At 29.7% G+C, this 18,088-nt stretch overlaps 1 protein-coding gene across 2 annotated transcripts in view; it reads left to right on the plus strand.

Annotated features, from left to right (window-relative positions):
- The first annotated feature begins 7,102 nt into the window (after positions 1-7,102).
- Positions 7,103-18,088, plus strand: part of LOC121127944 (SET and MYND domain-containing protein 4) — a 44,842-nt gene continuing 33,856 nt past the window's right edge. Inside the window, exon 1 of one of the 2 annotated variants that reach the window (XM_071892726.1) lies at positions 7,103-7,194. The gene's annotated coding sequence lies outside the window, so the exon portion shown is untranslated. The remainder of the gene's footprint in view (positions 7,195-18,088) is intronic. The other variant, XM_071892724.1, reaches the window with a different exon arrangement.

Consider the following 18,088-nt stretch of genomic DNA (forward strand, 5'->3'; position numbering starts at 1 on the left):
TGAGTTTGCCAAAAAAATGAACGCTTAGAAATGCTTTGGATTTACAACGAAATATATAATGTATATATATTCTCCATTTGTTTTATTTTTTAATATGAGGTGATGAGCGTACACTCTTTTGTTGTTTAACCTCATTTAAAATTACATACATCATTTTTATTTTATATAATATAGCTTAAAAACATTTATGAGTTAAATATGTTTTATTCTATTTGAGCATGGAAAAACTCGTCTCTGTGGAGGAAACTGTAAGAGTGAAGGCTATCCTGAGAGTTGCACGAAAGATTTGGATAAAATTCACATATTATCTGATTTTTTAAAAATAAATAAGTGCTAAAGAGTTCATGAAGATTTGATTGGTCTCCTAAGCCTCGGCTTCTGATGCCTTAATTAAGTAGAAATACACATAAAGTATCTTTGGATAGACCTTAATAAGAAAGCTTTCCTTCAAAGAACCCAAAGTCCCTTTATGTATTTTGCTTGAGCCTCTCTAGAAAAAGGTATCCTTCAGATACGGAGTATAATGACTTCACCTTAACATAAAAATATGTATTGATTAGTTTTGAATCTCCTAACTAATAACTACTTTCGAATTCGAATTGAAAAGTAGCATTGGCCAACAACCTCTCCTAACAACAAGAACATTCAGTTGACCTTCTATCGTGTACTAGCTGTACTTCTTAATAATAATGATATAGAAGGATGGTGGATAAAGGGTTCGAGGATCAAGGGCACAGGGAGTGAAACGGAAGAGGTAAAAGTACAGGTAATATTTCTGTATCCCTAAAGGTCCATAGTACATAATTTTACATCTGTGTATGGATGATTCAATCATAGACATTCATAAGCTCTTAGAAAAAGGAAATGCCATATTACGAAGAATAACTACCTTTCTGTAATAAATCATACTTTTATGTACATACAAGTACAAACTAGGTTTGATTATGAAGTAAGCTTTGTATCTTTAACTACTTTTTTGCTTTGTTTCTTTCTGTATAAATATTTCTGAAAGTAGAAATCAATGTAATTACATACTTTTACCCCAAAACATTTAATTTCAAGGATAAAGTCATTATCTTTCGTTTCACAGACCAAACTTGGGGCATGTCACTATTAGCTCGAGTTTAATTGATATTTTAGCTAGAGTCCAATAATGTTTTCAAAAAATTAATAGATACACAGGGAGAGTGTAGTTCGGTACCCCGGTAAAATAGTAGTACCGGAGTACTGACGCATTTAAAGCATTATTATACTAAATTGATATTAGGACAAGGACTTGCATTTCTACTGCGTCATAAATTCAATGCCATAATTTCTCTAAACAATGTGTTCTTAATAAAAAAGAAAGAATGATAATTTTTCTTTAAGAAAAGTCATTCGATTTCTGAGCTATCGGCCCCCACCCAAAAATAATTCTATACTAGACCGTGCAGAATTATTTACCAATTTTTGTTCAGAAGATATCGCGGACAATAATGACTTTTCGAATGACTTGAGAAACAATTTATTCATACATTTTTAGAATAATAAAATAGTTTGTGATCAAATTTAATCAATGCATTTGGATTTGATCCATGGAAGGACCTTGGACGCCAGAATCTTCACATAATACTCTGCTGTTAATCTGTAGCCAGTGGGGAACCATAGCGGCTTCATGGCCTTCCCGTTGGAGGCCACGAGACCCAACATCATCACCGAAGCAGGGTGCTTTGTTGTTGCCACATAGCGGTGCTTATCTTGCACATCTCCAAAGCTCACAAAGCTCACAACATGGTCATTTTGCCTGTTGAAAACAAGATCGACCGTAAAAGTTTTCTCATCTGAAAAAATGATGATGCGTCCAGATGAGCTTTTGATATCATTCAAGATTTTCTTGGCACGCTCAAATCTGACTTCTTGCTGACGTTCAGTTACCAGAGGGCGTTCAGTACGCCTCATGGGCTTTCATCCAGCCCTTTTCAATGCCCTTGAAACAGTTGATCTCGACGTTCCCATCTTTCTGGCCATCTCGGCAATGGGCATGTTGGGAGTCCTCTTGAACACTGCCTTTACTTGCCTTGTTGAGACAGTGGGCTTCCTGTCAGCCCCAGGGGAATGCTTGAGATCACCCCCAGCCTCCAAGTGCTTGAAAACGTTGTAAATTGTCTTCAACGAGGCCCCAACCTGTTCCTTAGTGTTGTTATGAGGGACTCCCGCTCGGAAGAGGGCTGCAATTTCGATCCTCTTTGTTTCCTGATTGGACATGGTCTCACGTGTGGAAGTTGTTACGCTCTCACAGGAAGGATTTTGTTTATTTTAACAATAAAAATACGAAACAATCAGATTGGTTGCCACAAATCCTCTTAAAATGTATATTTACGTCATTGGTAAATAATTTTGCACACCCCGGTATATAAATATACGAACGCCCCTCTAGGTGTATTTAAGTGTATTTTCAGGCTGAGCTTTGGCTACACATACTCGTTGATAAAAAAGAGTCCTCAAACGCTTACAAGATTTAATTCATTTTTACACACTGTTATTATGCGACTCTAATCTTATTTTCTCTCCTTTTCTTTTTTTAGCATGCCCCACATGCTTGATTATATTGTTATTTCTTAGCTCAAGTAGCAACACAGTCCCAAGATACGCTCAAAAATGACTTAACAGAAAACATACACACATGAAGACCCACATTGCTATATTAATATAGATAGGTCTCAATTGATCGTCTTCCAAGGTTTTACATTAGGGGAGAAGCAATGTCTCATACATAGTTACATAAATTCCCTACTTCATTGTTAATTCTAATAGTAATAGATAAAATAAAGATAGTCATAAAAATTGATCATAATCTGTGCTCAATTTATGTTTTTAATCTGTGTTATTAGGGCTAACTTTTTGTATTGAGCAAGGTGAAGATATAAAAAAGTTTATTTAATTCAAATTTTATAACGTAAAAAGATAGAGCAAATATTCAAATTTGCTTTTAAAAAAATATATTTGTTCAATAATGATTCAAACACGAGCATTTGTGTATATTTTGAAAAGGTCACGTAAATATTTTCTGTAATTGTATGTGCAAGTATTTTTTTAAATAGCTACATCAGTTTGGTTATGAAGCAATACAAACAAATCAATGGAATCGACGTAGCTCGATGGCAGCACGCTCGTGGGAAATTTTTCTTTGAACTCAATTTGTTTAGGTTCAAGCCCGGTCATTCCTAGAGAAATAATTGTAATTTATGTATATGGATTTCACATAAGATTCCTAGGTTAGAGGGAGTATATGTAATTCTATAATATTTACTTGCACTTAATCAGCGCAACTCCATCTGACCAATGTAAAAAACTGATGTTATGTTAGTTTTTGAAGTAACCCTCAGATGTAGTCAGGAAATTAAAGACTCTATACTAAATAAAGCATTGAATGAAATACCTCTATACGCATCTACATATGTAATATGTATATAAAACCAACAAAGCACATTTAAAACAGTTCCCTTTCTAAAGATTCATACAAAAATGATTACAAAGGGATTAAGATATTTGCTCCACGTTTCAAGCATATCATACATTTTTTTACAGCACAATCATTTGAATCATTATAACCCATGAGGCTCTGTGAAATAAGTAAGTAAGTATTTAGCTCCGCGATTACGTAATCATAACTTTACATATATTTTAATATTTTGAAGAGTGACAATTTTCTCATTCTTCGGAAGTCATGATAGGAGGACAACCTATTACTAATAGCCTTGGGTTATGGTTACATCATATATTTCATTTTTTGAGTTATCTTGACAAGGTTAGAATGCATAGAAATGACATGAATAGGTCGGAAATAGGAAGTTCAGGTATTATTATTTTTTTACTGTTCCTTTAATTGATGACATGGACTAAGTATGAGTAAATATTTTAGTATAACAATTGCTCCATCTAGTGGTACCGGAATTATATTGGTCATTGTCTCCCCCTCCACTTTTGAGTAATGGTTATAGTTTTAACAATAATTTTTTTTGTTTTGTTCCCATAAATTAAATGTCAAAGATTTCTAGAATTTGTTCAAGTCATTTTGAAAGTCTTTTTCATTCAAGTCCATATACATAACACATATTTCCTTCTGTAAGAACGACCAAGGAGCAAGTTTACATACATTGAGTTCAATATAATAATTTATCCCAAGTGCGTTGTCCATTGAGCTACTTCTTTCCATAAATTTCCATAAGTTTTTGTAAATTTGACGTGCATTGAAATGATCAATAAAGACTTAGCACAGACGTCTTCTACTGAGGATCCATCATCTTTTGTAATGATACAATAGTGCCAAATTTGTTTTCTTGAATATTATGGTCTGGAGTGCCGGAGCCTATCTATAAGTAGGGGCATCTTTTACAAAAATGATATCATAATTAATTATACAGCTTTTGATTTATATTATTTTTCAAAAAGTTGACCCCAATGGTATTCTAAATACATAAAACACTCCGACATATTTTTTGATGATGGTCGATTTTATACTTATAATGCTACATATTCATCCACTCTCAACCTCGACTGTCAAAAAGGAAAGGATACATTTGAAAAACATATGGTACCTTGCATTTTGTATATGCTTGTTGTCAACTTTTTATTATTATTAATGGAATAATAGTTACTAATTATTTAATAAATAGAAATGATGATTTTATAAAAAAAATAAGTATCAATGACAGAGTATCTTATAACACAATTTCTAAACGAAGACCCTTGATTGATGTACATTAATATTCAAATCCTATTCAATACCTTTCTTGAGTTCATAATACGTAGAGTTAGCTATTTTAGAAATAGAGATAAAAAACATAGGGGCTGTTGATCTGAGATAGAAGTTGACACTGTCGTAGTTGATCTAAACTAGTAATAAATTATTAGCAACATCGATGGTGCTTCAAATATTTTTATCCCTATCTTCAATATATTTTAGATTATGATTACATTTGTTTATTGAATTCTTGAAAATTAATTATATTTTCAATTATTTTGGTTAACTAACTTTCGGCTTAAAAAAAAATGTTCCTTACTTTTGCTTAGCATGATAATTCTATGACTTTTATCTCTTTGGTTTTAAATCATACAGAAGTCAAATTAAAAAATTTAATTAAACCAGCAGAAAATAAAAAACACGGCATCTTTGTTTCTTTGAAAAAACTATTAATTAATCTTTAATAGTTGATTGGTCGGACTCGACTTAGCTGTTGTTACGCTACAGGAAAAAGTTGCCAACTATTAATTGATGAATAGCCCCAAAGTTGAGGAGAATTGGCTTTTTAAAATTTAGCCCATATTTCTTCCGAGGTACAATGAAACTCGTTATTGGTCCAAAGTACTCTTTCCAGTTCCAACGTTAATAATGAATACTCTATTCAAAAAGTCGTACCATATTGAGATCTCAGTTCTGTTTGTCCCGTGTTCAAGGGATCCAGCTTGGATTTGACAGTGGTGGAAGATAGTCCTTTTGAACAATAAAAAGAATAAAACCATTTTGGACATATCTAGGACTGTACAAAGACTAGTCTGATCTTCATATTAGTATCTAATATACATGTATTAGAAAAGGGTTGCTCGGGCCAAGGAGGGAGCGGGAAATCATATGGACAATGGGGAAAAAAATTTGGAAAATTATTCAGAAAATACTTCCATATACTCCATATACTAATAATTGTAATATGAATGTGTCGTTAGTGTCGAGAAAGATCCTGATAATTATAATTATCTTACTCTGATAATAACAGAGAATGGGAAATTGACTATACTATATACTACATATAGTTATTACACTATATCAATCCAGTTAAGTAAGGTAATCCACCAAATCTCATCACAGCAACCTCTCAAATACTCACTTCAATTATTACAAATAATAATTTTTTTTTTTGGTTATAAACTTCAAATAACATATCAACATAATGGATACAAAAATTGTCTAGATGAGAAGTCCATCTTTTATTTTTGGGAAAAAATTGCCAAATGGAAATTTGCAAGGAAAAGTGCAAAAAAAAAAGACATTTTTTACAAATTTTTGCAAAAACGTAGAAAATAGCATTGTAAAAAGAAATACAAACCTACCAATCTCTTTTTCGTACTTGCAAAAACAAAACAAAATTATGTATAATAGTATTGTCGAAAAATAACCATCGATCACTGTTTCATTTTTGCAAATATTACAAAAATTATGAATTAAAATGTTCCGAAAATTGAAAATACTTTAGAATGGATATTGAAGTGTATTACATTTTATGTACAAAATGCATTGTTTTTTGATATTTCTTCTTAAACAATGAAAATTGATGTTTGATAAAAAAAGAAAAAAAATGAAAAAATATTCAGAAAAGGACAAATATTTGAGTTAAACATCATTTTTTTGAAATATTTATTTCATATACATTATAAACAGATCTTATTCTAATATTTTATAGTTTTATAAATAATAAAAAAATTCAATTATTAATTTAAAGTCGTTAAAATATATTTTTTTAAGTATTAATATACACACATATACATTTTATTTAATAAAAGTAAAAGGAAGAAGCCAGGAAAAAATTAATCTATTTTTATTTGTTAAATTTATATGCAAAGGAATCTCCAGACAAATTTCTACAAACTTTATTTAATTTACGAATCTAATATTTCATTGAAAGTTAATTTTTTGGGCTTTAAAAAAAAACGAAATTGCGATTTTCACCGATTTCTTTTTTTGCCCATTTCTTTTTTTGATTTTGAATAAATTTAGAAAACGTAGTTATTCATATAGTTGTTTTTTGAAACCCCGTCACTTTTTTATGTATAGTATACATCCCTAACCCCGATCTTATGCAAAATTTCAGCGTCCTACGTACAACGATAAGGGTTCCATGACCTACAATCTACATACATAAATATCAATGTCAAAAACATAATATCCATTATACATTGTATTTGGATTGACCAAGCATTCAAAAGTTATTTTCAAAGAACAAAATACAAACACACATTTAACAAATTAAAAATAAAAATATTTTTTTTCATATGAAGAATCGCGTGTGTAATTTGAGTATGCTGCGCAATTCTTTATGTTTTTTTCTGACGGATTGTTACAATTTTTGTTCTATGAAGCTGAGAAGTGAAGCGTGCAAAAGTTGATGTTCTTCTACCACATACTATCATACAAAGAATAAGACGAAGAACGAATTGTAGGTATGTGGATACTGCCATAAATATTCATCTTTTCTGTTTTTTGCTGCATAAACCCTCACTTCAAACGCACATGGACCACTAAAAAATCAACATACACATCAATGAATTAATTCATGAATTTAAAAAAAAACCCTCTTTTTTAAAATGCAATGTTTAGTGCAATCAAACCTTTGTCCTCATTTTCTATATAGATGTTTAGATCAATTAATTTGATTTTTGGTCCTTTTTAAAAAGAATAATTATCCATAAGAGTTAATTTTTATATGGCCTCACTAACGCACTTTCATGTCTGTTTCGCTCAAGAACATTTTTTGTATTCGTTTTTCTTTGAAGTATTATTCAAGTTATGTTATTTTAAAGTATCATGATGTATTTGAATCTAACACAAGTGAAACGTTCCTAACTCTGTTGTCAGCTGTGGATGTTTCTGTTTCTTTTCCCTTAATCAGTGTTTTGAACGTTGATTAATTGAATAAAAATATACTTTTGTTGAGCTGTGAGCAATTCGTAATATTTATTTCACAATAATTCCATAGTTGGGGGAAGTGGCTCAAAATTGGCTAATTACCAACTGATTTTGGGACTTTTATCTGTTTTTTTTCAATGCAAAGGTTGTGTGATACCGCAAAGATAACGAGGTACTAACCACTGTGAATCAAAAGGATGAATAATGATGGTACAGTGTATCACGGTGTTACCTCGCTGATACTAAAACAAATACTTTGTTTTGAATTGAATAGAAATACAAGGTTATACCATAACGCGTGTACGACTAATGTTTGACTTCCACCACGCTTTTAATATTGACGTCATAGTAGATGTGTGGTTGCATGTTTTGTCAAAATCTGCCCATCTTCCCCAGCAGTCGGTTTAATACATCAGATTGAAAATTCTAGCAGGCCTGATTACATGATGGTCTAACCTTGTATTTCTATTATCCTTTCTTTGTATGTCTTTGTCAGCTGTAGGCGTATCTGTCCCCCCCCCCGCTCCTAATCAGTGTACTGAACGTTGATTGGTTGAATTAGTATTAGTTCCTATGAAGCTGCCAACAATAATTGAATAATAATTCCATAGTCGGGAAGAATTGGTTAACTATAAACTGGTTTGGGGTCTTGTTTTCGGTTTCTTTTGTGAGTAAAGGTTTTGTGACACAATAAAGTTAACCACGTGGTCTACTTTTTAAAGTATGCATTTTTTGTAAGGACAAAACGAAATACAGTCAATTTCCCAACTAACATGGTCTGTTCTAACAAAACGGTGGTATCTAACGAATAAATTTAAAGTCCCATCTGTTGTTTTATCATTATTTATTTTGATTATTATATTGTTTGTTTGTGGCTGGACAATTACTAAGAAAATCTCATTAGCGAGTAAAAAACTCGGTCTTTCGACCTCTTTTGTCCTTCTTTTTACAATAGATTTTAAGTTAGAAGGAAAAAAAAATTAAAGAGATAAGTAATGATTCTGATAATGATCCTGATCCGAATATTTTGCATCTCATTTTCATTCGACAAGTATTTTTTCAGAATTGACTTTCAAACCCCGAACCTCTTACTAAAATATGTAATAATATTGGTTCTTGGCATTTCTTCAACCCTTTTCCACCCCACTGAGAAATACCTAAAATAAAATGCATCACCATATTTCAATCAAAAATTGGAAAATCCTTTGAGACTTGTACTATCACGAATATATCAACACTGACTTTAAATTAAATTATTTATAGATATATATATATATATATTATATTTAGCATCTAAGGATCTTTATTGCCTCTCTATTGTAAGTATTGATAAATGTTTTCTATATTAGTTGATTTATAATGTAGATCGCTAATGAGATATAATCAAAGATAGTATTTATAAGCGTATTTTTAATTATTAATTTGAATTAAAAATTTGAAAAAAAAACAACATGCGATAATTTTTAAAATAGCCAAATCCAGTTCAAACCGCCAAGAATTGAAGGAAGAACAACGAAATTTAGAAAAAAATAAATCAACTCTCCTGGTAGTGCAGTGGTTTTCAAACTATTATTAAAACAGTATTGAATTATTCAATCTCAAAATGAAACCAACAAATATTAGGAATTAAACCTTACAATAAATCAAAAATATATCCCCCCTCCCCCATTGCATTGTTCTATTATATATATGACCCTAAAATGTATTAAAAATATGTTATTATATCGTTATATAATCTTATTTGCATGTTGGTTATAAAAATTAACTATTACAATGAAAATAATAAAGTATCTTTATGTAATTATTCTACCTTTCTTGTTCCAAATAGATCCAAAATAGAACATATTAATTGTACAAATGGATTTCCGGTGCATATTTATTTGATTTAAATAAATATCCCTTTTATCATTAGCATCTAGTAGTATTTAGTAAAGGTATTAATTCTTTATTTATTCTATGATGCATTTGATGAAGTTTCAACAAGATTTATTGTAAATGTCTACGTTTCATGGAGTAAAAATAAGATTTCTTTTAGCCCTCATTTATGACGTCAGTGATAATCTTCTATACTTTTTAATATAAAAGGTATCCTAAAATTTAATAAATCATCTGGCAAACAGACAGGAATAATAATGAATACCTTTAATATATGATGCATTTCAAAACCTTTGTAAAATTGGTTAATTTCAAATAATCTTATATAGAAATATAGTTTAAAATCCATTTAATATAATAATTATAACCTTTTGATTTGCTACGCCCATTTTTTCTTTATTTTGTTTCAAGAAGAATACATAAAATGCTACCTTATCAATCAAAAAAGAAACAAAACCAAAAAGCTAATACTCAATGACTGATCATTTTTTCATTCTATCAAATCTTTAATGCAGATAACCTTTTACAATCATCCAACATTCACTTCTTGAAGCAAAGTATCCTTTAAATTCTTGTTTCAGGTACTTTAATAAAATAACAAGTTTGAAACGATACGTTTGCACATTGACCTTTCAATTTACAATATAGGTACGATTGAGAATTGAGATGAACACTACTTATTTACTAGTGTTGAGACTCGGTCCAATAGCAAATTTGTTTTTTTCGGTTCGGTCTTAAATAATTTTTTCAAGGCTGATTTCGACAGATATTTTGGTTCAGACTGTATACAGACTTTTTCCGGTGTCAATCTATGGACAGATTTTCACCCCTACCCTGATTTTATGAATTATGCACATTACACTTCATTTATCTATATATTTGATGGATTTAAACGTATACGAAATAGTATTGGATCGGTCCGAGAACTACATTACTAGTCAGTAGTGATGTCCAAACTAAGCAAATAAGATTTATTTGTATTTTGGGCTCTTATTTGCATTTTTTTTTTGCATTTTCGACCTGTGTTTATATTTTTCCGGCTATTTTTAGGTAAAAAAATATTCAGTTATTAGAGTAAATGAAGGATTGATTGTGAGTATTGGAGGAAGAAGAGAAGAAGAAGAAGAAGAAAAGATGAATCCATTGGCGCCATGAATAATAAAGGTAAGAGTACTTGGATATTCAAAAATATATTATATCCATCTTGCCACCAAAGCTATTAAGATTTTTTACAATTAATTTTTTTTCTCTATAAATATAAATGGATTTATATATATTTACATTGATTCGAAGTGAAAGATCTTCTTTTTAAATTGACCATGCCTTATATAGTGGATCCCCCAATGCTCATTAAGGAGCTTAGTGACATCAAGATTTCTACTTATGTGCCCGAAACACAGTATTTACTATGCAAGTTTTACGACCTTACCACTAAAGCCAACAGAAAGCGTGTTCTAAAACAGCATGGACAGTGTGTCAAGCACAAAAAGAATGTAGATTTAATCAAACAAGGAAGACAAAGCTACACTGAAGGTGATCAACGTCATCCCTTACAACGAAAAAAGGGATGACGCTTCAATACTGACCTAGTAAAGGCCTTGAAAATTTAATTTTTCATAATTTTTTCCTTGGTCTCTGCTAATATCATAGTTCAAAGACTATGAGGAGAAGTACTCTAAGAAGACAATGCCTAGCAGTACTAGATGATAATTCAATGCAACAAGGAGCTGCTTGATTGAGATATTTTAATTCTATATTTGTTTTTTACCAGAATACATCTTATTTTACAAGATTTATTTGCATTTTTGGCCTTTTTCTGCATTTTTATCTCTATTTTTATGCATTATTTCGACATCACTACTAATCAGCCTCCCTCCGCCCCCTTACAGTCTTTTTTCTAATCGGTCCGGTGTTTTTGTATATTCATCTGTCATAAGGAACGATTAGTCGGTCCTTCAGCCTTACTACGTTAGCTATCTTTTTATTTTCTTCACTCATAGCCAGGCTGATAAAATGCCCAACATCAACTCCAGTATTTATAAATATAAATATAATTTGTAGCTATAGGTGGTTGTTAGTTATATGTAGTAAATAATTGTGCCAGGTATAAATAAAATACCTTCAATATAAGATATTTAACAAGATGAACATTAAATAAAATGGATCAAAGTCTATCTATATCTAATATATTCCTAAGTTTCTACACATAATTTATGTACTCGTAACCGAGGAACAACAATATAGCAATTTCTACCTGCAACGTTACTCTTTACTCTAATGACATTGACTATTCACTAGACAAAATAATGAACTAGCATGGCTAGTGGTTATACTCTAACAAACATAATAATTTAGAATTGAGAGATGTTGGGGAATTGTGATTCCATAGACTATAGAGCACGTTTGAAATTTGTGAATTAGACTTATAAATGACTTAACTTTTATTTTAGTAGTACTTAAACCTATAATATATAAGCATTTAGGATAAAAAAATACCTCGTCTCTTTGAAAAAGGTTATGATAAATGAGCTAAAATGACGTAATTAGTAACTACGTCATTTCAACTCTTATAGTTTTAATAAAAAAAGGAATTTGGACCAGACTCATACATAATTATGAAGTCTTAGGAATATTTTTTTTGTAAAAAAAAAAAATCAATATAATCAATGATGCAAAAATAATACATTTTTTTATTTTGGTTGAATGATTGCGAAATAATTTTGCAAGAATGAGTACAAGGCACAAATAGCACATTCACGAATATATTAAATGTTTATATATGTATATTCCTTTGAGTGATACATAATTATACACATTCTATCCTATCTGTTAAAGGTCATTTTATAGCTAGATCCATAAATCTTCTATTTAAATTACTCGCATAAACAAAGAACTTGAGATGATATCCATTTCTGATATACATAAAAAACCATACTTTATATAAATAGATTTCATTTTGAATAATAATACACAGCTTTAACTCACAAAAACAAATATATAGAGTGTATTTTGTTATCATTTGGTTATGTTTCTGCTTTCCTTCTAATCAGTGTTCTAAACACTTATTGCTTGTAATAAAATTAGCTGTATTTAGCCGTGAACAATTTTTGAATGAATACCCCACAGTCGGGAAGAATGGGCTAACTACCAAGTGATTTCGGCCTTTCCCCCTCTTTATTTTCTGAAGAAAGGTTGCGTGATAAAATAAAGATAACATTCTGACTAACGACTAACTAAACAAAGCTCATAGTCATTGTACATAGTTGAATCTAGTTTCATATATTTGCATGTCCTTGAAAAAAATATATCAATGAATGTTAAATAATTATTATAATGGGAGCGCTTCCTTCTTAATTTATATCAAATATGTATTCATATTTTTAAAGGTATACATGGTATTTTGCAATCCAAAATGACAAGGAACTCCCCTTGAAGGAAGGTATATTATTTAATTCTTTTTAAATAATTTTTTTTTTAAATCCATTTATTTTTAAATAAAGTGTTTGTTCGCTATTCGATTGATCGCTTTTTATTTTAACAAAATGAAAATTATCCTTGATACATCATTTAATCACTAAACCTTTTAACTCACTTATCATTCTCACTTCACCATGTCTTAATATATATATATATGTAAATGCGTCTCTTTCTCAGAAATAAATCATCCTCATTTAGAAGGAAACCATAATCTATTTTGTAATGATTCATTGTGCAATGATACCTTGGATGACGAGTAACTTCCGTCAAAGATCTGTTTGTAATCGATTTTAAATAACATCGATTTGCATTTTATAACAAACTATAACCATAGTTATGATAAGCAAAGCGTATCTAATAGAAAGCTGAACTTAACTATCAGCAATGTTTTCTGATGTGTATATATATTAATGATATTAGTTGACGTCGTGAAGCGTCTTAAGCAAATAATTGTGTCATCAATCATATTTCAAAGCCCACATAATCCAAATAAAAACGGTGACTCATTGTCCAAGTGCTTCGCTCTCTGAGATATGACTTGATGTGGTAATGTGTGAAGAAACAGCAACGGTTTTTTTATTTGTATGAAAGGAAAAAATAATGTTATTTTAATAATATGTTTTGGGATCTCCAAATGTAGAGCTTGATTTATTACCTATCTAAATGTCAATCCCTGGGATTTTGTTTTTATTACCTAAGCGCAACCATATAGAAAATATATTTCCTTAATTTTTTTTAAAGAAACTATCATTGCATTATGCCATTAGCATAAAAACTGACACTGCGTTTTGTATTCAGCTGTCTATTTTCTCATTCTTTCCACTTATCTTTATTGAATTCGAATTAGCTTTCGTTAAACTACGAACAATTTCCTGCAATCGTTGAATAATAGTTCCATAGAATTAGTTAGCTATCCACTATTTTAGGGCATTTTTCTGTTTCTTTTCCAAGGCAAGTTTGGGAGATGAAATAAAAATGACGACGTGAGCTATATGTACATTAATCTAAACCAGGGGTCGGCAACCTATGGCAGGCGTGCCACTGCTTCCACTGGGATGGATATTAACTGACACACACAAATTAGAACATAATCCTGTAATTTGTGTATGTATATTAACATTATTTTTGATAGTGGCACACTCATTGATTAGAAATGTTAAAGTATGCACTCCATGTCTCAAAAGTTGCCTACCCCTGATCTAAACTATACAAATAGGTATAAAGGAAATGTTGCATAGGACATTACGGGTTCAAGGCTCATTAATATATTATGTAGATAGGTAAAATTTTAGTTCATTGTAGCTTGCACTAATTAAACCTAGTGTATATATATTTATACATAAATGAAGTAGTAATTACACTTAATTACTATAAAAACTATAAATATTAGATGCTGGAATCTTAAAAAAACCTCCCATTTAACAATTATTAATACACTACCTTGATCCATCCTAAAATATCCCTATTTCGGTGACTAAATCAATAAACACATAGCAGTAGGAACTGGAGGTAGTGGTGGAGTGACAGGGGGGGGGAGTCTCCCCCACTCTCTAGTGAGGAATATTATTAATAGGTCGCTAAGTTCAGGGAAAAAAGAAAAAAAATCAATGAATCGGAAATCGAATATTGCAAAGAGCCTACCTAAGTAATGCCATGATGTCGTCTATTACTTACCTTCCGTTTGCCAAATAAGTAATAAAGGATCCAGGATAAAATTACTTGAATACAAAAATAGTTAATGCCATGGCCTTGGTCTGAAATCACGTGTATTATTGTTGTTGCGAATATTATCTTTAAAACCTTTGAAAGATCCGAGCTTTGCCTTTAGAGCCTTTAAAAAATACATTTTTTGGGATTCAGAGCTATGTTCTACCGTAAAAGAACTATATAGACAGAAGTCAAAGTTAATAACGATTGATCAATAACATTACAGGAGTTGAAAAATCTATAATAATAATATTCAAATCTGAATAAATAAAAATCTTTTGAATTCACAAATATCATTAAATAAATTAAATCTTGAGACCCCTGTAAATACCTCTTTTAATGTATTGGATATGGCTCTCTAAGACTGATACCCTAAGAGAAATTATGTTAGAAAAGATCAAATAAATGATCCTTTGCATCTGTAGTTTTTAACATCACGGCTGTGAAGTCTCACACATTTGTCGCGAGGTTTGAGCAATTTTTCTCTCTGAAAAACGATTTTCTTATGTTTTTATGTAGTAAATGGGAGATAAGATCTCCAATTTTCAAATCTCCGTGTTTACCTAGTCTGAGTCAATTAGGGCAGGATATGAGGTTTTTTTTTTTTTTAAAAATCCATACAGATAAAAAATGTATCCTCAAATTTTTTCGAAGAGCAAAAGGTATTTAGAATCACAAATTCTTGTATAAAATTTAATTTAATTTTAATTGATACAGATTCGTATTCATTATTCAATAGAGATGATAATTTTTTCCTGCTTTTAAACACTTATCCTAGGCACCTTTATTCATTGAAAATGAAAGACCATTTAGTAGAACGGGCAATATATGGGAGCCTACCAGTAATTAATTCACTTCCGAACACGGAGTGGAATTAACTTTTTAAATAATTATAATTTCAAATTAATTATAATCATAATTATGATTGATATATTCTTGTATTTTCTTGACTAGCCCTAGTTAATAAAAAGTTAAACATTAAAAAAGTAAATCATTTTGTTATTTTTTTATGTAATTATTTTCTTACAAAATCAGGAATCGGAATTGATCATAAAGATGGTATCAGAAATGGATTTCGCAGAAATTTGGGCATTGGTGTATCTTTTCATAAGATCCTTCATAATGGTATTTGATAACAAAGGTAGATAGTTTAGCACGTAATAATTCTTGACATTTATATGTATGTACATATGTAATGTCCTATTGATATTTGTATTATATTGAATTGTAGACCCTGTTTGAGTTTCTATGAGGAAACTGAAGGTGGGATTTCATGATCAAAGAGGCATGAACAGATGCATTATTCAATGAGTTGTCATTTTTATAACTAGATACATGCAAAGGTAAATGCATTTCCATATTGATTCATTACTTCAATCCCAAGGAAATCTGTCTCACGATAGAAAAAGTAATCTACATTATTAAAGCAAGGTTTGTCTGTCTGTATTTTCCCATCATGTCATTTTGTAGGCATATGAATAAAAAATCCTGTAGATAGGATTTACAATGATGTTGATCCTCAATTCTACACCTATTCCAACAGGAACTTACAATTATGACTCTCCAACTGATCCTCAGTGTGACTTTTTGTCTTTCACGCATGAGTGATTAATTATACTTATTTTTCGCTTTTTAAGAATAAAAAAATAATGATAATAGTTTTGGAAAATCTAAAAACTCTTTTCAGATTGCAATTACAAAAAGAGCGAGATTTTCAATTTTTTTAAACTTATATGGACATTCAATTCTTTTTTTATTTCAATTTTATAATGTAACTTAAATTATATTTATTTTTGTTACTATTCATTTCAATCACTTCAATGTGAACTTAATAAAAATATGTGTGGAAAAAACCGGTAGACTGTAAACATATGTGAGAAGAGGAAATCTCAAAAAGGAATGGTTGTAAACATTTTCATCATTTTTGATTTCTCATCAATGGATATAGAGTAGAGGATTCGAATAGGTTGACAAACTTTAGCATGACAGGAGTAATTGTAGCCTTTCCCAATGAAAAAATAAAGGAATTTTTTATTCTTAATAGAAAATTTTTATTTCCAAAAAATTTATATTAGAAATTTGAAATTTTTTCTGGATATTTGGAAATTATTTGAAAAAAATTAATATTTTAAATTCAATTTTAGAAATTTATTTTTGCTAACAAATTAATTTTTTGGAAACAGCTCTGGATTTTTGAAATTTTAACTATGAACTTTTGAATTTTTTTTTCCAAAAAAATATAATTTTTTGAAAAAAAATTTTTTTTTTTGCCAAAAAGTTTTAATTATAAAAATAATTTTTTGATGCTGATTGAATGATTTGAATTTTTTTATCAAAAAAAAATTAATTTCTGAATGTTTTATCTCATTCCAATTTAGCTATCATTCTTGAGTTTTTTTGATTTGCAATTTATGAAAATCCGCTTCAATTTCTAATATGCAAAAAAAAAAAATGTTTTTCAATTTATTTCAATAATTTTTTTTTAATTTGCAGTATTCATTGAAAGTATAAATATGTATTGCAAAAAAAGAAATCATTAGAAAGAATATATAATAAATTAAATTAATTGCAATTTAGCCATTTTTATAGGTACGATTTATGAAAATCAGTTTGAATATGAAAATTTTTATGTTAAATATGCAATTTTTTACAATTCATTTTTAAAATTTGTAAAATTCTTTAAACTCAAATAACTCAACAGATAAGGATTAATACTATCAGATCTGTTGCTATGCAAGAGTTTTAAATTATAGTGATTTATTCAAATCAAGTAATTAGAACCAGATTTATTCTAGAAAACCCAACATTTTTAAGACCTTTGAAAAATCGCCAATAATTCAATACTTAATCCTCCACAGCTGTATTTAAAGATATGATGTCGATTTAAATTTGCATCTTTTTGTAAAAATAACTATCCCTTAAAAACCTATTAATGAAAAGGTATTTAAAGTGACACAAAAAAAAAGAAAAAGAAAAATCACCTGGTGTTAAAATATCAAAGTTATGTTTATTCAGTATAGAGACAATAGAGCACGTCACTTATCTTATATATTCTAAAATTTTAACTTTAAATCTGTACTATCTGAAACAAAAATAAAACTTTTCTGATCTATATAACTAATTTTATTGCCTTTTGAATAAAGGAAGTTATGTTCCTGGACACATTTTTTATACCTTGTATATGAATAAAGAAAAGTACGTATATGTATGTCTACATATCTACCTTGCCAATGCATACAGTCATTATTTTTTGGCTAAGCAACTTATACTGGGTTACTAGATATATACATATAAAAACTATTTTGGACACATCTTATTAAAAGAATCAATTCCTCAAACGTTTTATTTTGTCACAGACCGGTTTATTGT

The sequence above is a fragment of the Lepeophtheirus salmonis genome, chromosome 13 (assembly GCF_016086655.4).
Source record: "Lepeophtheirus salmonis chromosome 13, UVic_Lsal_1.4, whole genome shotgun sequence".
Classification (NCBI taxonomy): Eukaryota; Metazoa; Arthropoda; class Copepoda; order Siphonostomatoida; family Caligidae; genus Lepeophtheirus; species Lepeophtheirus salmonis.